Source organism: Neoarius graeffei, chromosome 28 (genome assembly GCF_027579695.1).
Source record: "Neoarius graeffei isolate fNeoGra1 chromosome 28, fNeoGra1.pri, whole genome shotgun sequence".
NCBI lineage: Eukaryota > Metazoa > Chordata > Actinopteri > Siluriformes > Ariidae > Neoarius > Neoarius graeffei.
Genome location: NC_083596.1, coordinates 13,337,666 through 13,359,167, shown reverse-complemented (window position 1 = coordinate 13,359,167; position 21,502 = coordinate 13,337,666).

The following is a 21,502-nucleotide window of genomic DNA, read 5'->3' as shown; positions in this document are numbered from 1 at the left end:
CAAACTGTTCAACAAGAGAAGACAACTGGTATGTCAGAAATGCACCCTTTTCACTTCATGCCTTTGAGAGTTTTGCCATTTTGTCTAAAAGCACTGTGGAGAAAATTCAATAAAATCCCACAATGCACTTCTCAAGAGAAGTGGCATGAGAGCAATGGATCTCACAGTTCTTGTATTTATTGTTGAGTTCTGATAGTTATCAGCCTATTTGACAGATCACTCAAATTAAATCCAAGCGTCAATAATTCAAAAACAAGTCAGCCTATAATTAACGCCAACTGGATATGCTGTGTCTGTGGAAAGTCCTGGAATAAAGAGTTATATGGCTACAATAGCTAAAATATTACTGTATGCATTTAAATTCTGAATGAATATGTGAGTAGCTTGATGATGTTCAAAGTGGATCAGTGAAATTGATTGTACAGTTCAAATATTTTCTGACTGCAAAAAGTTTGAGAACCACTGCCCTAAACCCATGGTTCTCAAAATTGGCAATAGGGTTCTGTCAAGTATAGCCAGGGGGTGCATGATTTTTTAATTTTGCTCCAGTGGTCAAACGGGCAACCCATCATTACATTATTACATTTATTTATGATACTTATTACCAACTTCTTATAGTTAGTAGAGCTTATTTGACAGGTCATCATACATAATCCAAGCTTCAATAACTCAAAACTAGTATGCCGTGTGAGTGGAAAGTTCAGGTATAAAAAGCTATATGGCTGAAATAAATATTTTTATATTTAGTTTTTATAGTGAAAATGGTCTCTAGCCACAAAATGTAGCCTTTTAGAGTGTGTGCTCTTAAAGGCAAAGAATAATTCACTGTATAATATTCTGTGCACTGTGCTGTTTATTGCAAACATATGTTTGACCACATCTAGGCATCTAAATGTGAGATAAATATAAAAACAAGTCATGGGGTTGATGCTGTCGAAGATCTTAAAGATCATGCTAGACTCTGACAAAAACAAATACTTCCATCCCTTTTGGTTTGATTTAATTTGCTTCCCACCTATAAGTTTTGGTGTATTTTTTGTGACAAATGTAAACCATGGTTTGTAAATTATAGTATGTTTTGCAATTTTATGATTTGTCTTTTAAAGGAAATGAATCGTAAAATATGAATTTACTAATAATTAAGCACTTTGACATGTAACTCGAAGTAGCACGAAGTTGAGGTAGTAATTCTGAAAGGATATTGATTATATTTTACATTTAAAAGTGGCTAAGTTAGGGCATCGGTCAAAATACGTGTACGCCGCCATATTCATCTGCACCGCTATAAGGACACCGTGAAAAGTCAAAATGAGGCTGCGGGATTGATCAAGTCAAGTCAAGTTTATTTCTATAGCACTTTTAACAACAGACATTGTCGCAAAGCAGCTTTACAGAATTTGAATGACCCCAAACATAAGCCAATTTCATCCCCAATCTATCCCCAATGAGCAAGCCCATGGCAAGGAAAAACTCCCTCAGACAACATGAGGAAGAAACTTCGAGAGGAACCAGATTCAAAGGGGAACCCATCCCCACCTGGGTGACAACAGATAACATGATTATAACATTAACAGTTTTAACATGAAGTCAGTTTCGTTGATATTGTAGAATAGTTCAGTTTGTCCCCCCTCCCTCCCCTACGGGATATGCATTGCAGTGTTCTGATTGGCTACTGCGCTCTGGTGGCCATACTAGTTAGTGAATGTTCGCGTTGAATTAGTCAGTCTTTAGTTTTTTCATTGTGTGGCTCGTAGCTCATCGCATGGACAGAAGAAACATTCCTGTTCTGTGCCCGAGCAAGAGCCGACAAGTTAACCACCCAAGACAATCGTTTGCACTGTTGTAATTGTTATATTTAAGACCTCAGTAAACGTTCGCCAAAGAAGATATTTCCTTGTCGTGTGAATCTTTACCCACATCTCACTACACTGAGAAGAACGCGCAGCACGACAACTGGTGTCAGAAGTGGGATGAAAATCATCAGTCTGAACTTGAAGTCAAAGGAAATCTATAGTCCGTGAGTCTAAAAGAAAGCACTGAAATGTTATGAAGATATAGCTAACTTGCTGAAGAGTGTATCCGTAAACCTGCAATACTGCCGCTATTGTTTGCTTATCACTGCGGTGAAAACTGGCTAAGAAGGAAAGCCCCCAACTCTTTCAAAGAGCTAGCAAGCCATCTGACAAACTGCTAATTGTTACCCTCGTGATTACGAAGTGTTAATGCTCATCTGAATAGCCCTAAACGGCTTAACAGTGGACTTGAAAACACAGTCGTTAAAGGTGTGAAAACCGAAAGCCCTAACGAAGTTAAAAAACATCTTATGGTGCATTCCAAGCCCATGTTTACATTAGACCATATCAGCGGATCATCAGATTAACGTTTTTAAAACGATTAGTGTGCACACAGCAACACCAATACACGATTTGCGTGCACACAACAATACCAATACACGGATACGCTCGGCTCCGCAGGCATCCTGCGCTCCAAATCACTCCGCCCTGAACAGCAAGTGCCCTCTGGAGGGTGCGCACTCCGGCCCTGCGCAGCTCACAGAGCACGCGAGTGAAGCACACTAGCAGTGTTTTCGGGACTGAGCCGCTGTGTGTGTGATCCCAGCGCAGATCACTTACTACTTACAAGTGGAAGGATGGCAAGCCTAAAGACAATCATAACTACACAATGGGCAGTATTTGCATCAGTATTTGCAGTATTTTCATACTTTTATACTCTTTAATGAAAGGTGATACAAGGCGGAAGTCTGCGCCGTTTTTCAGCAGTCGCGTCACATGACCAACGCCAGCGAATCAGGAAGGTGGATGTCACAGTGACGTTGTCCAATGAGACGCCAGCTAGAGTTCAGCACAGCGTATCCGTGTATTCTCAATGTTTACACAGCACCGGAGCTGACACGATCTGGATTGGAATACGTGGATTCCCGTTTCCCGGCGTTTCCAGGCGGTTTAATGTAAACAGACAGTGCATTCGCGAAGAAAACGAGACAGATACGGTCTAATGTAAACGTAGTTACTGTTTGGACAATCCTCACTCATGCCATTATAAAAGTTTCAAGCAAGCTAAAAGGAAAATCTTTCTGGCTATAGCTGAAGTTAAATGAGTCACAAACAAAACTAAATACAGTGCTCAAATGAAATCGTTTTATTGACTACAATTCACCAGCTACAAAAAGTGAATAAATAACAACAACAAAAGGGAAAAAAAAGTAAACACTTTAAAATGACTGAAGAATTACAAGGCGCCACAGCAGAGCCTGTACAGGCTGATAAAGCCCCACAGTGGCTACAAGCATTACTGGATAACCAAAATCAGCAAACAAAACAACTGCAAATGATGCTGGCCCCCGTCCTAACACACATAAGTGGAAATCCAGTTACACACCAAGCATTACCCCCTTTTGCTGCTCCCACTGTAGATGGGGAAGATAGTGCACAACGCTCCACATTGCACAGTCTTGTAGCTGAGCCAGGTGATGTTCCCTCTGCCCCTTGGGGAATGTCAGCAAGACCAAGCAGCCATACTAGTGGTCCTTTTGCATCCGAGCTGAATGTCATTAACCAGCGGGCTCGCAGCTCTAGTCCGCCTAGGCTTAATCTTAACTCCGAACCTGTTGTTAGACGTAGAGATGGCAGAAACTCAGAGCGTGAAGGCCAACACACATTTCCTTACCAAGATGGCCAAAGACTGAACAGCTTAGCTCACAGTGGCCAACAGTTTATGCAAGATGTGCGCAGGCCTAAACTTGCCATATATGATGGTAAAGAAGACTGGGATGCCTTTTTGTTACCTTTCGAGCGCCTGGCCAGGAAATATGGATGGACTGCTCCTGAGAGAGTAGATAGGCTGTTAGAATGCCTAAGAGGCGCTGCAATTAGGTATGTCTGCTCACTGCCAGAGCGTATAAGAGAGGATTATGTACTGCTAGTAGAGCAACTTACACAGCGGTTTGGACTAAAAGATCCCCCCACTACAGTAAGGAGAAAATTAGGCGAGCTTCGGCAAGGTAAAGAGACAACAGCTGAATTTGCAGAAGAAGTGCGCCGTCTTGTCACATTTGCATACCCAGGAGTAGACCTCCAACTACAAGATCAGCTCGCAACAGATGCCTTCCTGAAAGGTTTACAAAATCAAAAAGTGGCCTATGAAGTTATGAACCGGGACCCAAGCTCCCTAGCGGAGGCACAGAAGAGCGTAGAAGCCCATGAACATAACTTTAAAGTGACTGTGGGTCGTGACACTGAAATTAAAAATAGAACAAGGCGCATTTCGTGGGCCGATGAAGATTTTGCTGCCAGTGAAGATTGCACTGCCTCTTCACGTAGAGTACAGACTCCTCAGTATGTGACCACTGATCAGTTTACTGCACTGAAAGATGAAATTAAGACTCTCACAAAGACAACAGAAAATTTGCAGTTGCAGTTGGGAAGTCTGCAGTCTACACACGCTGTGCACCAGCGAGCAAAATCCCCAGTGCAATCTCACATAGTAGCTCAGCAGCATGTGCAGTCAGACCGAACACGCTCTCGGTCACCAAGCCCAAGTCGTGGGGCACCTGGTACATGTTTCCTGTGTGGCGAACAGGGACATTTCAGGAGGGACTGCACAAAGTCGCTAAGCCCAGCGCCTGCTCGCAACCATGGTGAAAACCACCCAGGCAATCATGTGCAGTCCAACAGCACATATGAGCTAAAACTGAGCTGTGCTAAAAGCAAAGGTGAGAGTCTGCAGATTCCCATAACTGTAAATGGCATTCCAACTGAGGCTGTGGTGGATACAGGAGCTCAGACAACCGTAATATCAGAGGCGCTGTACCAGAACTGTTCAGAAGAGCAGCCCACAAGCCTCTGTAAAACCTACCTTCTGAATGCAGGTGTTGGAGAAGGCATGACAGCAAAACGGGGCCTGTCTGTGACATTTAAAATCGCATCCAAAACAATAAACTGGGCTGTACATGTAGCTCCCATACGTGACTCAGTTCTCCTTGGCCTGGACCTGATGAAGGCTCACGACGTTGTCATACACACCCGCGGCAAAGTTTTCATTGGGAATGAACTTGTGCCTTCAAAAATAGTGGGAGGAGATGGAGCAGACTACAGTGTCGCTAGGGTGCTCTTGAGAGAGGCCACCACTATACCACCCACTTCAGAATGCGTGGTGTGGGGAGAAGTCGAGAACCCCAGGCCTGGTGTGCCAGCAGTGCTAGAGCCCTTGAACATCACAGAAGCCGTTGCATCTGGAAGTGTGGCTACCACAATGGAGAAGCAAGTGCCAGTCAGACTATGTAACTTCTCAACCAGCAAAGCAGCCCTGTTGAAAGGTGTGTGCCTTGGGCTTTTGGTGGAGGCCTATCCCGAGAAACCGAAAAGCCTGCGGGTGAAGAGAGCAGCGACTGATGGCGAGAGTGAGCTGGAGAACGTGTCACCACTGGTGATTGGAAGAGTGGCAACGCTTGCTGACCTGCCTGAGCATCTCCATTGCCTGATGGAGGCCACGAGTGAAACTCTCAATGAAGAGCAACAACAACACTTCCTCCAGTTGCTGTTAACTTACCATTCCCTCTTCGCTAAAGGTGACTCCGACCTGGGTTACCTCTCCGCTGTCACACACAAGATCGACACGGGGCTAGCCAAGCCTGTGCGGCAACCAGTGAGAAGAACACCGCTTGGATTTCAAGGCGAAGAAGAAACCCATCTCCAAAACATGCTGAGAGCAGGTGTCATCACGCCATCATCGTCAGAGTGGGCCTCTCCAGTCGTTCTAGTTCAAAAGAAAGACGGAGGAGTGCGATGGTGTGTGGATTACCGTAGCCTGAATAGCCTGACGATCAAAGACGCGTACCCCCTTCCCAAGATAGAGGAGTGCCTTGATGTTCTTGGCGGAACTTCTCTATTCTCCATGCTTGACCTGCAATCAGGCTATTGGCAAATAGCAGTGGATAGCAAAGACCGTGAGAAGACGGCATTTATCACCAAATGGGGCCTCTATGAGTACACACGCATGCCCTTCGGGCTTTGCAACGCTCCGAGTACTTTTCAGAGGGCGATGGAGCTCGTCCTCAGGGGGTTGCAATGGGAGACATTGCTTATTTACCTAGATGACGTTATAGTCCTGGGTAGGAGTGTGGGAGAGAGCCTCAACTGTCTTGCTCAAGTCTTTGAACGCCTGCACGAATATGGCCTGAAGTTGAAGCCTTCGAAATGCCACCTGCTTCAAGAGGAGGTTCTCTTCCTGGGCCATATCGTGAGCGGAGATGGAATCCGCCCAAATCCAGCGCTGGTCAGAGACGTACAGCTTTGGGAGCCTCCCAGCAACATTCAAGAGCTGCAAGCTTTTCTCGGATTATGTAACTACTACCGTAAATTTGTCCCATCTTTCGCCGAGATTGCAAGTCCTCTCCACAACCTGCTAAAGAAAGGAGCTGTGTTTCAGTGGACTGAAGCCCATCAAGAGGCTTTCACGCAGCTCAAAGAGAGATTGACAACTGCTCCAGTCTTGGGGTACCCCACAGCCGAAGGCCAGTTCATTCTCGATACTGACGCATCCAGCCATAGTGTTGGAGCTGTTCTGTCACAACTCCAGTGGAGGAGTGAGTACTGACACATGCCAGCAGTCACCTCACACCAGCTCAGCAGAGGTATTGTGTCACCAGATGTGAACTGCTTGCTGTGGTGCACTTTACCCGTCAGTTCCGTCACTACCTCCTGGGAAGAAAGTTCCTGCTGCGAACAGATCATGGCAGCCTCACCTGGCTCTTTCATTTCAAGTATCTTGAAGGTCAGCTGGCCCAGTGGCTGGAAGAGTTGTGCCAATATGACTTCCGCATAGAGCACAGAGCAGGCGTCAAACATTCAAACGCTGATGCCATGTCAAGGCAAGGCACTGGAGATCTGCACAAATGTGACTGCTACCAAGCTGGGAAGTACCTGTCTGAGTTGCCATGCCAAGGTTGTAAGTACTGCCAGAGACTTCACGAGCAGTGGGCCAGGTTCGAAGAAGATGTTGACGACGTTGTACCACTGGCAGTGAGATACCTGGAGCCCAGCAATGAGACCAACAGTGCTGATGATCACCGGGAGCAAACAGAACAGACAACAGTACCCCAACCGGCCACCTCAGTAGTCAACTGGTTGCAGTCTGTCAGCACTGACCAACTTGTCCAACTCCAGAAAGCCGACCCTGTCCTCTCCATCCTACATCAGTGGAAGGACTCGGGTACACTACCTACTAAAGATCAAGCGATGCTCGAGAGCCCTGCAGTGAGAAAGTTCTGGCTGTGTTGGCCTCAGATCGTCAGACATCAAGGCGTCCTCTTCTATTGCTGGGAGAGAGAAGGCACCCAAGATCCAACATTGCTGTTGCTCATGCGATCAGCCATGCAACAGGAGGTTCTACAGGCTTGCCACAACCCGCCCCACTCCGGTCACCTGGGAGAAGCAAAGACACTGGAACATCTGCGCCAAGACTACCACTGGCGCGGGATGCGAGATGATGTTCATCTGTTCGTGAAAAAGTGTCAGCACTGCAACGAATGCAAAGCTGCTGGACCGCTCAAGAGGGCCCAGTTGCAAAGTTACCAAGCTGGCACTCCTCTAGACCGTCTCCACTTAGACATCCTTGGACCGTTTCCTGTATCCAGCTCAGGGAACAAATACATCCTCGTCATAATTGACCAGTTCACTAGGTGGGTCGAAGCCTTCGCTGTTCCTGACCAGGGGGCCGAAACAACAGCCAAGAAGCTTGTGTACGAATTCATCGCTTGCTTTGGCTCTCCTCTTGAGTTGCACACAGACCAAGGTCGTAATTTCGAGAGCTGCCTGTTCCAGAGTGTCTGCAAGCTCTTGCAGATCACAAAGACCAGAACGACCCCCTACCACCCTGCTTCTAATGGGCAGGTGGAACGGTTCAATAGGACTCTGCTTCAAATGATCAGGTGCTATGTGGACAAAAATCAGAAAAACTGGGACGAGCACCTGCCACTACTCACCTCCGCCTACTGCAGCTCCCGCCATAGAGTCACAGGCTTCACGCCCAACCAACTCATGCTTGGCCGGGAGGTCCACCAACCCCACGATCTTCAGTCTGGAACTGCGGAGCTCAAGTCTGATCGAATGGGAGTAGCTGATTACCTCTGCAACCTCAGAGAAGGCCTTGAAGAGGCCCAACACACAGCGCGAGAACATCTTCGTGCTGCACAAGAACGCCAGAAGAAGACATACAACGTGCGAGCACAAGAACAGTCTTACAGCGTCGGAGACCTGGTGTACATGAAGGATGACACAAAAAAGAAAGGACTAAGCCCTAAGCTCCAGGCGCCATGGAAAGGGCCCTTCATCGTCTCAGCTCACCGTGGCCCAGTCATCTATGAGATTCAAGGTGCTAAGCGCAGCAAGATAATGCATCACGACCAACTCAAGCCATACGCCAGTGAAGTGGTTCCGGCCTGGGTGGGTCGTCAGAGGAGCCGTGTGCTACAGCAACGCCAGGACTCCGCAGACCCATCACCCGAAGAGGATGCCCCGCTGGTGACGGACATGCTGCTGCAGAGCGGCGTGGACGACGCATCGGCAGAACCAGATCCCCAACAACCTGAACCTGCGGAACCCAATATCCAAGAGCCACGCCAGGAAGATGGAGTGTCTCGATCCAGAGCTTCCAGCCGTCGGCGAGGAAGACCTACGAAGATCCATGGGAGTCCAGATAAGACTTTTAAGACTTTACGTGGGTGTATAGTCCACAAGCCTGATAGATTCAGGAACTAGTTTTTTAAAAAAAAGAGAAAACAGTTCATGCATAGATATCTGTAATTCCTTGAGTTTAAAAGTAACATGATTTGTGATCGTAATTTACAGAAAAGTAATCATTAGCGTTTAAAGAAACTAGGTTACTGTTTAATCTATTTTCTGAATATCTCTTAAGTTTGCCTAGACTATTGCTAACTTCTGTTAAATGTTAAAATTTATTTCCTTGTCATGTTTAGTTGAGTCACCTGTACTGAAGGGACTCAGTACTCTTGGAGGGGGATAGTGTAGAATAGTTCAGTTTGTCCCCCCTCCCTCCCCCTACGGGATATGCATTGCAGTGCTCTGATTGACTACTGCGCTCTGGTGGCCATGCTAGTTAGTGAATGTTTGCGTTGAATTAGTCAGTCTTTAGTTTTTTCATTGTGTGGCTCGTAGCTCATTGCATGGACAGAAGAAACATTCCTGTTCTGTGCCTGAGCAAGAGCCGACAAGTTAACCACCCGAGACAATCGTTTGCACTGTTGTAATTGTTATATTTAAGACCTCAGTAAACGTTCGCCAAAGAAGATATTTCCTTGTCGTGTGAATCTTTACCCACGTCTCACCACACTGAGAAGAACGCGCAGCACGACAATATTATAACTCTTCAATTGGTGGAAACTTGAGTGCAAAACTGTTCGTACTGATGATGTATAAATGTATGATTGATGACATAGAAGTTCCTGAAGCTGAATCCAGGTGAGACCCCACCATTTGCTTACTGCATGGTCTACTGTAGTGATTTTGCTTGTGATTTTTCTCGCATTAAGTGTAGTTATTTTCATTGCAAACTTTTTTTTTTAGTACCACATTGTTGTATTATCTCTGTGAACCGTGTTCTGTGAAGATAATGCCGTATTATTGGTTGTAAAAACGGTACTGGTCGTCAATTTGTTCGCCAGGATTGTCATGACATGGCTCTCTGCTAGCTCATGCGAACCAACTCTGACGTCATGATGGCTAATGGTTGAACGAAAGAGTTCCTTATAAGTTACGCATTTTCTCTGTTTATTCCACTTTAGACACAAAAACATTACAGAAACGCGGTCCTAGAATTGGTATGGTGACTAGAATTCGGTTATTTTTCAGTGATCATTTCCTTTAAATAGATTTAAAGAGACATTGGTATAAGAAAGAAGTGGCGTTGCAGGAACGTGTGGGGAAAGTAATATTAATAGTGTGACATATGAATGGTATAAAGTATGATTACTACAGAACAGCTACTTGTATGAGGTTTTCCAATTCATTTCCAATATATATTTTTGTAATTTATTATTATATAAAAAGAAGCATGACATGTTCAATAAACAAGGTTCAGAAAACTGTTGTGCTAAAATTGTGGATAAAAACCAACTATAGTTCTTATATAAGTATTAACCCAATATTAGACCAGGTCTTTCACCTATATATAATCCTATAGATATGCATTAAGTACGAAAGTAAAGCATGGCGTTGCCATAGTTACCACAATATATCTTAAGCAATTTCACATGAGAGGGAGTGCTGTTGTACTGAATATCAGCATGGCCATGATTCAGCCAAGTACAGAAGATAATCACAGCTGTGCTGAAACCACACTCGCTTTATAGCACCTCGGCTAGCTGGCTAGCTAGCTCACATTGATTTATGCATTCCTGTTAAAGGTGTTTCTAGTAAAATTAATGTCCCTTCTTCCTTTTCATCTTCATGTGACGAGCTTTCATATTTTAAGTCAAAAGTTATATTCCTGAAAATATCCTTTGCCAGGTCGGCTGATGATGTCACGAACACTACTACAGTAACCGCTTTGAACTAGGAAGTGGAATTTTATGTTCTAGACACAGATGAGCAGAGTGAGACACACAGTGAAACGTCCCAGTGCCGTTATGTGAAATATCAGCACTCTTGGAATGCTGCTCGACCAATCAAATTAGTGGACCGGAACCTACTGTTTTACAACTCCACTGAAATCAAAAAAAGTTGGGATGGTATGTTGAAATTGAAATTAAAATTATGATTTGTGAATAGAGCGGTACGGTAGTGTAGTGGTTAGCGCTGTCGCCTCACAGCAAGAAGGTCCGGGTTCGAGCCCCATGGCCGGCGAGGGCCTTTCTGTGCAGAGTTTGCATGTTCTCCCCGTGTCCGCGTGGGTTTCCTCCGGGTGCTCCGGTTTCCCCCACAGTCCAAAGACATGCAGGTTAGGTTAACTGGTGACTCTAAATTGACCGTAGGTGTGAATGTGAGTGTGAATGGTTGTCTGTGTCTATGTGTCAGCCTTGTGATGACCTGGCGACTTGTCGAGGGTGTACCCTGCCTTTCACCCGTAGTCAGCTGGGATAGGCTCCAGCTTGCCTGCGAACCTGTAGAACAGGATATAGCGGCTAGAGGTAATGAGATGAGATAAACATATTTCAAAGTTAGTTGGTACAGTAAAGCATTTACCACTTATAATGTTTCTATTCCTTCTCACAACACTTAACAGATGTTTAGGGACTGAAGACACCAAGTGATGAAGTGTTTCAGGTGTTATTTTGTCCCATTCTTCCTGCAAACAGGTCTTAAGGTGTGCAACAGTATGGGGTCGTCGTTGTCATTTTTTTGTTTGTTTCAAAATTCACCACACATTCTCTACTGGGGACAGAGGGGACAGGCACCCTCTTCTTACACAGCCATGCCTTTGTAACGTGTGCAGAATGCAGTTTTGCATTGTCTTGTTGAAATATCTCTGGAAAAGATGTCGTCTTGAAGGCAGAATATGTTTCTCCAAAATCTCAATGTACTCTCCTACATTAATGCTGCCATCACATAAGTGTAAGTTACCTTTGCCAAAGGCACTGACACAGCCCCATACCACGGCAGGCCCTGGCTTTTGGACTTGTTGCTGGTAACAATCTGGATGGTCTTTTATGTCTTTGATTCAGAGCACATGGCATCCATTTCTTCCAAAAAAAGACCTGGAATACTGATTCGTCTGACCCCAGTACACGTTTCTGCTGTGTGATGGTCCATCCCAAATGCCTCCGAGCCAAGAGAAGTTGACGGTGCTTCTAGACACAGTTAAAATAAGGTTTATTTTGTACAGTAAAGTTTTAACTGGCATTTGTGGATACAACTCTGTACTGTAGAGCTTGAGAAAGGTTTGCTGAAGTAATCCTGAGCCCATGTGTTTATATCAGCTATAGATGAATGATGGTTCTTGATACAGCGCCATCAGAGATCACAGGTGTTCAGCTTAGGCTTGGGCCCTTGCCCTTTATGCAGTGAAAATCCTCCAGATACCTTGAATTGTTTAATGATATTATGCATCACAGAGGGTGAAATATCCAAATCCCTTCCTATCTTTCTTTGAGGAACATTGTTTATTAATATAAACCTCTGGTTAGAATTACAGCTGGAACAACTGTCAGAATTACTGCTATTGAAAAATTCAATTATTGAAAGCTATCAAAAATCAGAATCAAAAATTCAACAGCGCTGTGGTATGAAGAGGTAAAACACCAAAAGCACCACAGTAAAATATGGTAGTATTGGGGTATCATTGCGTAGTAAACTTAAGGAAACGTAGTCCAACTTTAAAAAAAATTGGTAAAATCATGGTAAGATGGTGGTTCAGAGTTTGATCACCATAGTTACCACAGAGTAAAAGCATAAACTGTGGTATATTTTCATAAAGCCAAAATGGTGTTATGACAGGTTTTCTTGAGAAACTGAATATTCTGTTATGACTTTAAACTATACTATACAACAGTGTTGTAGTTGAGTTACTAAACCTCGAGTCTGAGTCCAGTCTCGAGTTCCCAGTGTTCAAGTCCAAGTCAAGTCCAAGTTATTAAAAAAATTTTTCGAGTAAAGTCCGCTCATCTCATCTCATTATCTCTAGCCGCTTTATCCTTCTACAGGGTCGCAGGCAAGCTGGAGCCTATCCCAGCTGACTACGGGCGAAAGGCGGGGTACACCCTGGACAAGTCGCCAGGTCATCACAGGGCTGACACATAGACACAGACAACCATTCACACTCTCATTCACACCTACGGTCAATTTAGAGTCACCAGTTACCCTAACCTGCATGTCTTTGGACTGTGGGGGAAACCGGAGCACCCGGAGGAAACCCACGCGGACACGGGGAGAACATGCAAACTCCACACAGAAAGGCCCTCGCCGGCCCCGGGGCTCGAACCCAGGACCTTCTTGCTGTGAGGCGACAGCGCTAACCACTACACCACCGTGCCGCCCAGTAAAGTCCGCTATTGATCCAAATTGAGTTCGAGTCGAGTCCACTATTGATCCGAGTCAAGTCCAAGCCTCCAACTGCACCATTTGACGGTAGCTGTTTTAGCCCTGTTATCGTTAGTTTGTTCCTGACCATGACGTATGAACAGGTGAATGTGCTTCTCTTTGTCAGGGAGTGCGAAGTATTCTGTCAGAGACAGTTGGGAGATGGATGTAAGTGTAGAAGGTGTGTTTATTAATACAAGTGAAGACAGGTAAACAATCCAGAACGGCAGGCAAAATCATAAAAATAGTGAAACAGGCAATAGGTCAAGCGAGATGCAAACAGGCTATCATAGACTCGGCAGGATCAAAGACGAGAAACAGGAAATCAGGGATCAGGAAACTAAACAAGGTAATAAGGCTCGGTATTGTGTCAGGAACGCAACTCAATACTTCACAAAGTAAGTGTGTTTTCACAGTTTTTATATCGGTGCGCCGATTGCGCCTTAATCCTGTGCAGGTGCGAGTCGTTTACGGCAGCACGTGCAAGAGTCCACTTGGCGCACACTGTCCAGAGCGCGCCCGAGAGTCTATCTGATGCACGTGCCAAGGCGTGCAGGTGTGACACTCTTCCATGAAATTAGTACAAAATTAATGTAGATATAAATATCTCATTTCATTATCTCTAGCCGCTTTATCCTGTTCTACAGGGTTGCAGGCGAGCTGGAGCCTATCCCAGCTGACTACGGGCGAAAGGTGGGGTACACCCTGGACAAGTCGCCAGGTCATCACAGGGCTGACACATAGACACAGACAACCATTCACACTCACATTCACACCTACGGTCAATTTAGAGTCACCAGTTAACCTAACCTGCATGTCTTTGGACTGTGGGGGAAACCCACGCGGACACGGGGAGAACATGCAAACTCCGCACAGAAAGGCCCTCGCCGGCCACGGGGCTCGAACCCAGACCTTCTTGCTGTGAGGCGACAGCGCTAACCACTACACCACCGTGCCGCCCCCAAGCCTGCTATTCAACTCAAAAAAGATTTGTTACAAGCCTGGAAAAGCATCACAAGAGAATAACACAACAGTTTGGTGATGTCAGTGGGTCGCCGGCTTGATGCAGTTATTGCAAGCAAGGGATACACAACCAAATGTTCTGTGATTTAATTTCATTTACTTTAAGACTATCTATTCCTATACTTTTGCTCAGATAAAAATTGGGTGGTCTGCCAGCAAACATGCCAAGTTTTTTTAACACATCAAGATATAAATATCAGGAAATGAAAGCTGAAATTCTGATCTATCGTCTCGTATTCATGTTTTGACCCAAATGTCTTCAATATTTTCAGAGGAGACTGTAAATAAGTGCAATATCACGCAAACTCACAACCGCGAGGCTATGGTCCATAGTGTCCAATTAGCTCTATAGTAATAATACATATGTTTTATCACTTTTTGCGAATGTTACAGATGTTATATTGCTTATACAATTATGTTATTACTTGTGTTGTTTTTTGTTGTTGTTGTTGTCAGTGATTAGCCTTGTTGACCCCTGCTGAAAAAACAGCTTGGTCTGTCTGGCTACCAGCTGCCAAAACATGAGCCGAGCTGCCTGGTCAAGCTGGTAGAAAGGTGTTTACAGGTTGGATAAATGACGTGTGATTAAACCAAGTTTGAAATTCTGACCTTGAACTAGGTTTAGGAACACTGCCTGTATTATTACTTGACTAAATTGATGAATAAATGTGCTGTTTTATGATTTTATAGATCAAACCCAGCCCAACAAATGGTCATGTAAACAGAAACTGGTGTGCAGAAGTTGCTGTGGGAACTGGGCTCTGTGAAAATGGTGTTTTGGAAGCTCATAGTTTTAGTGTTAACACCTCGGTGCACTATAATGCCATGTCCAAAGCTGAGATTTGGGTCAGATCCAGGACTGCAGATTGTAATTGATGGGACTGTTTTGATTTACCGTCCACTCGTATTCATCTGTGTCATGCTCAATATATATGACAATTTCCCATGCAAATGACCCAGCTCCTCGATCACGCTGATTAATGGCGCAGTGACATTTGCATTATTACACGCGCGTTATCCGATCTGACTGTGTTCACGTCCCCCTGCGCTCTGTGGTAAAGGTTTTACTAACACCTGCTGGTCCAAACCATCTACTGCAGCTCCACAGACTCAGCCATGACATCATTAGGAAGCCCTGAGAATGACTGAGGTTGAATCTGAAATGACTCCCTATCTGACGTGTGCTAAAGAGGACGGAAAGACATTATTTAATTGTGCACTACATAGGGAACACTTTGATTTTGTTTTAGATGACTTATTATGGTATATAGTAATGAAACACTGTGATATAATAAATGTCATATGAGCCATTCCACCGAATCGGTGCCATTTCCATCCCTAGAAAATTATATGTCTCATCTCATCTCATTATCTCTAGCCACTTTATCCTTCTACAGGGTCGCAGGCAAGCTGGAGCCTATCCCAGCTGACTACGGGCGAAAGGCGGAGTACACCCTGGACAAGTCGCCAGGTCATCACAGGGCTGATACATAGACACAGACAACCATTCACACTCACATTCACACCTACGGTCAATTTAGAGTCACCAGTTAACCTAACCTGCATGTCTTTGGACTGTGGGGGAAACCGGAGCACCCGGAGGAAACCCACGCAGACACGGGAGAACATGCAAACTCCACACAGAAAGGCCCTCGCCGGCCCCGGGGCTCGAACCCAGGACCTTCTTGCTGTGAGGCGACAGCGCTAACCACTACACCACCGTGCAGCCCCCAAAATTATATGTATAAATGCACATATAAAAATGTACTTTAAAATACATTTCCTTATTACGCAGAATGTCCTGCACATTGATCTGATTTCAAATTTAAGACATATAATTGTAAGGATTAATAAAAACTACCTAAAACACTAAAAAATAGCATGTGTTACCTGTCCCCGCACTCTAACTTTATAGCGCTGTCGCCTCACAGCAAGAAGGTCCGGGTTCGAGCCCCGTGGCCGGCGAGGGCCTTTCTGTGCGGAGTTTGCATGTTCTCCCCGTGTCCGCGTGGGTTTCCTCCGGGTGCTCCGGTTTCCCCCACAGTCCAAAGACATGCAGGTTAGGTTAACTGGTGACACTAAAGTGACCGTAGGTGTGAATGTGAGTGTGAATGGTTGTCTGTGTCTATGTGTCAGCCCTGTGATGACCTGGATAGGCTCCAGCTTGCCTGCGACCCTGTAGAACAGGATAAAGCGGCTACAGATAATGAGATGAGATGAAATATTATGATTAAAATCCTTCAGGAACAGTATTTCTTTTGCACTGTTGTGTGACTCCATATCCTATCCATGGTTTAAATATATTTTTTCATAAGAAATCCACAATATCTTAGTTAAAACACACATTTTAGTCGTGTCCCTGGGTTTTCACTCAGTCCTGTTACCCAAACATATTACCCCATCTGACAAATTTGGACCATTCCATAAATCACATGCTCAACAGGAAGTTACATCAGTTGTGTCTTCTGAAGGCCATGGGAAGACCAAAAGTTAGTTCTCTCATTTACTTTTCTGTATATTTAATGATTTTTTTAACTTTAACTGATAAGATCAATGTCAACATACTGTCCTGTTACTTAAATTATTTCTTAGATGATATTTGTTTATTTTAAAAATACAGATTTTTGGTAAATCACTAGAATGTGCCAAGTGTGGTCATGCTATTGGCGATGACGCCATGTGGCTTAATTCCATGTATTAGCTAATCCTAGGCCAGGGGTCACCAAACTACGGCCTGCGGGCCAGATCCAGCCCGCCACCCCCCTTTGACCGGCCCCCCAGCCCCTCTGCCCCCCATCACTTGAACCGGCCCTATGAGGCAATCCCCAAAAGTGGTCATGGCCTATTTTTTTAAATTGCTTTTTGGCAAATAATAACATGTCTGCATCTTGTATTTTGTTGATTTTATCAATTAAAATTGATATTTAGTTATAAAATGAACTATTCATATTTTCCGAATTTTCGTCATATGCTCGCAATCAAGCAGTGACAGGCAGCGCATGCGCAGAGAACTGTCAGTGTTCAGGACAGCAAAATGGCTAGCGGTCAGCGAAAAGCTGACAGAGAGTGCAGAGTTTTTAAAGAACAGTGGACCACCCATTATTTTTTCGTTCAGTGTAAGGACCGTGCAGTTTATCTTGTATGTAAAGAAAGTGTGCCGGTTTTCAAAGAATACAATCTGCGTCGTCACTATGAAACCCGCCACAAAGAGTATGTTAGTTTGCGAGGGCAAACAAGAGAAGACAGGATTTGGAGGATGAAATGAGGACTGGCTGCACAACAGAATGTATTCCTTCGCCAAACCCAGATCCACCAGGCTGCTGTCCGAGCTAGCTATAAGGTAGCTCACCTACTAGCTACCCGTGGAAAGCCGTTTACTGATGGGGACTTTGTTAAAGTATGCATGCTTGCTGTGGCCGAGGAGGTGTGTCCCGACAAGAAGGATGCGCTCAGCGCGGTGAGTCTCTCCGCACCTGCTATGACCAGGCGAACCGAAGATTTGGGGGACAACATGTATGACCAGCTGAATGAGAAAGCGTCAGAATTCGAGTTTTTTGCTTTGGCCATGGATGAGAGCAATGACGTGCAGGTCACAGCACAACTGCTGTGATCTATTGCTCATATTATTATAATTTCACTGTTTTTTTTAAATGTATTTATTTTATAGGCTTATTTATTTGACCTTTATTAAGTGCTGCATACAATTATTATTTATATTATTAATAATATCAACAGGCCTACCTACAATTTATAATTTTCCACTCACCTTTGCCAGTGTCAATCACCTCAAATAGGCAGATGTTTCTTACCTTGACAGCTTTGATGTTATTTTTATTAGAAAATAGATAAATGGAATATCTGTGGTATTTCAAATAAAAACAAAGTGTGAAGACTCGATTACTACTTTTGCAAACCACTAGTAAAGATAAACAAATATATGCCAGGAATCAAGTGTTGATATAGTAGTATGGATATAGTAGTGGGGATGGCCGTGCCAGGCTAGTAATCTCTACTACACAATGAGGCCTGCTGGTGGTCATATTTGTCTGGGTCATACAATTCTATGTGATATAGCTGACCCGACCCCGGCCCCCCATCACAGTCAGGAACGACAATGTGGCCCCCAGAGAAAAAAGTTTGGTGACCCCTGTCCTAGGCTAAAAACTCAGTCCTGTTACTTTCAGTCCTGTTACTCATATAAAGAGTATGCAGCCATCTTTGACTTCCAAACCTTGTAAAAAAATAAATAACGTAGCCTGAGGTTGACCAATACACATTTTGAATAGTTAAATATGTGTGTTATTATAATCAGTGTTGAAAAGATATAACAAATTAAGTTTAATTTGGGAGTGGTACAACAAGCAAATGGCACCCATTCGGTGGAATGTCCCATATAGCCTCGTCAAAAAATACTGCTACAAAAGAAGATACAGACAGACCCCATTAATGAGTATGGTAGGTATCAAAGTAGGACCCCCATTATTAGTAGTAATAGTAGTAGTAGTGGGTGTGTTTATTAATAAATATATATTTTTTCATTTTATCTTTCTATCTGTGGGCTCATTATCCATTTTTTTAACTGTTATTACAATTTTTACTATTTATTTATTACTATTCTATTTGTTACACAGCCTAAGCCACTTGAATTCAAACTGATGTCATACACAAATGTTCTTAATCTAAAGAACTTTCTATGTAGTTTTAGATAGATAGATAGATAGATAGATAGATAGATAGATAGATAGATAGATAGATAGATAGTATAGTGGGTATCAAAGTAGAATCCCCATTATTATTATTATTATCATCATCATCATCATCATCTCATCTCATTATCTCTAGCCGCTTTATTATTATTATTGGTGGGGTTTTTTTTCATTTTATCTTTCTATGTGTGGGCTCATTATCCATTTTTTAACTGTTATTACAATTTTTACTATTTATTTATTACTAGTCTATTTATTGCACAGCCTAAGCCACTTAAATTCAAACTGATGCCATACACAAATGTAAGTTCTTCATCTAAAGAACTTTATATACAGTTATAGATAGATAGATAGATAGATAGATAGATAGATAGATAGATAGATAGATAGATAGATAGATAGATAGATAGATAGATAGATAGATAGGAGAACTGCAAATATCTCATCTCATCTCATCATCTCTAGCCGCTTTATCCTTCTACAGGGTCGCAGGCAAGCTGGAGCCTATCCCAGCTGACTACGGGCGAAAGGCGGGGTACACCCTGGACAAGTCGCCAGGTCATCACAGGGCTGACACATAGACACAGACAACCATTCACACTCACATTTACACCTACGCTCAATTTAGAGTCACCAGTTAACCTAACCTGCATGTCTTTGGACTGTGGGGGAAACCGGAGCACCCGGAGGAAACCCACGCGGACACGGGGAGAACATGCAAACTCCGCACAGAAAGGCCCTCGCCAGCCACAGGGCTCGAACCCGGACCTTCTTGCTGTGAGGCGACAGTGCTAACCACTACGCCACCGTGCCGCCCCAATTTTAATATGTTAATATAACAAGAGGAAGCAGTGCTGTTAACATCATCTTCTTTTGGCTGCTCCTGATTAGGGGTCGCCACAGCGGATCTTTCGTCTCCATTGCTCCCTGTCTTCCGCATCCTTCTCTACCACACCTGCCACTTTCATGTCCTCTCTCACCACATCCATGTATCTCCTCTTTGGCCTTCCTCGTTTTCATGTGCCTGGCAGCTCCATCCTCAACATTCTCCTTCCAACATGCTCTGCATCTCTTCTCAGGATGTGCCCATACCATCTCAGTCTCATCTCGCTTAGCTGAATTCCCAAGCTCTCCACATGTGCTGTCCCTCTGATGTACTCGTTCCTTATCCTGTCCAACCTGGTCACTCCCATCGCAAACCTTAACATCCTCAACTTTGCCTCCTGTCTCTTCGTTAAGGGTACGGTCTCCAATCCGTACATCACAACTGGTCTCATTACTGTCTTAAACATCTTACCTTTCACTTTTGCTGGGACTTTCCGAACACAAATGACTCCTGAAATCCTTCTCCAACTGCTCCACCCTGCCTGCACTCTCTTTCTCACCTCACTATCGCAGCCCCCATTTTCCTGTTAACATATGGTATCTTAAATCTTTTAAAAGTCTAGCTAGTTTAAACCCTGTGGGTGGAAGGTTTGGAAGGAGAAAAAGAATAAATATGATTGTACACGTTTACATGTCTAATTTTCCTCATATTCGATTAGACGGATTAAACCGAAGTTGATCAGTGGTGCGATCATAAACACGTCTCTGTTTTTTGTTTGTCTTTTAAAAGTCTCAAGGGCATTTCTGGCTGCGAAATATTCATGCAGTCAAAAAAACCTTTTTTTTTTTTTTAAACAATACTTATGGTGGTGCAGTGGTTAGCACTGTCACCTCACAGCAAGAAGGTTCTGGGTTCGAGGCCTGCATGACTGGCTGCATGGGTTTCCTCTGAGGGCCTCTGGTTTCCTCCTACAGTCCAAAGACGTGCAGGTTTTTTCAATCTGTCCAGGATGTATCCCGCATTTCGTCCGACGTCAGCTGGGATTGGCTCCTGCGACCCGCAATGGATAAGCAGTATAGAAAATGAATGAATAACAACAACAGTACTTAGCTTGATACTGTTCATATTTATGCTCATCTCTTATTGGATGTTTTGGCCAGTCTTAAAGGTTTTTCAGATTGCCTCATTCAAAGAACCCTTAAATGTTCTACACCGAGCCATATATTAGAGCTTTCCTCTCATATAGAGGTTCCAGGTTAAACCTGTTTACAAAGCTAAGAACCCATAATCCTCAAGGACCCTGTTCAGAAACTTCTATTTGAATTTTGACTCTTAAAATGGAATTGAAATACATTTTAGGTATATTTTTATATAGCCTGGGCCCACCCATCCTAAGTGTGACGCAACACGAGGGCCTGTTGCGAGCTTAGTCTGGCAAGGCAAGCTATCTACAGCTCTTCCAAGCTCCCGAAAAATCGGGAGCCAATCAACTTTGAGCATCTCCAACGGCCCTGGGTAGAGGCGTGTTCAAGGCAGTGACGTAGTAGAACTGCGACCGGAAGCCATAGATTGTTTACAGAATCTATGCCGGAAGCGCTTCATTCACTAGAAACATTACGAACATGGAGCAGCGGCAAGCCTTTGACACAGCGGTAGATGCTGTATTGAAAGCATTCAACGGGAAGTTCTCATTGAAAACGGAGCAAAGAGCAGCCCTGGAGGTATTTATCTTCTTCCTGTTACTCAAGCAGTTTCCGTCGCGTCACATACGTCAGAGGAAAGAGTGATGTGATTGGTTTAAGCTTCGTCACAGCCTTTTCTGGCTTCGACCAGTAGCAAACTGAGGCATTTCAGGGAGGAGGGTCAACCACGCCTTTGGGAAACGGTTGGGCTTA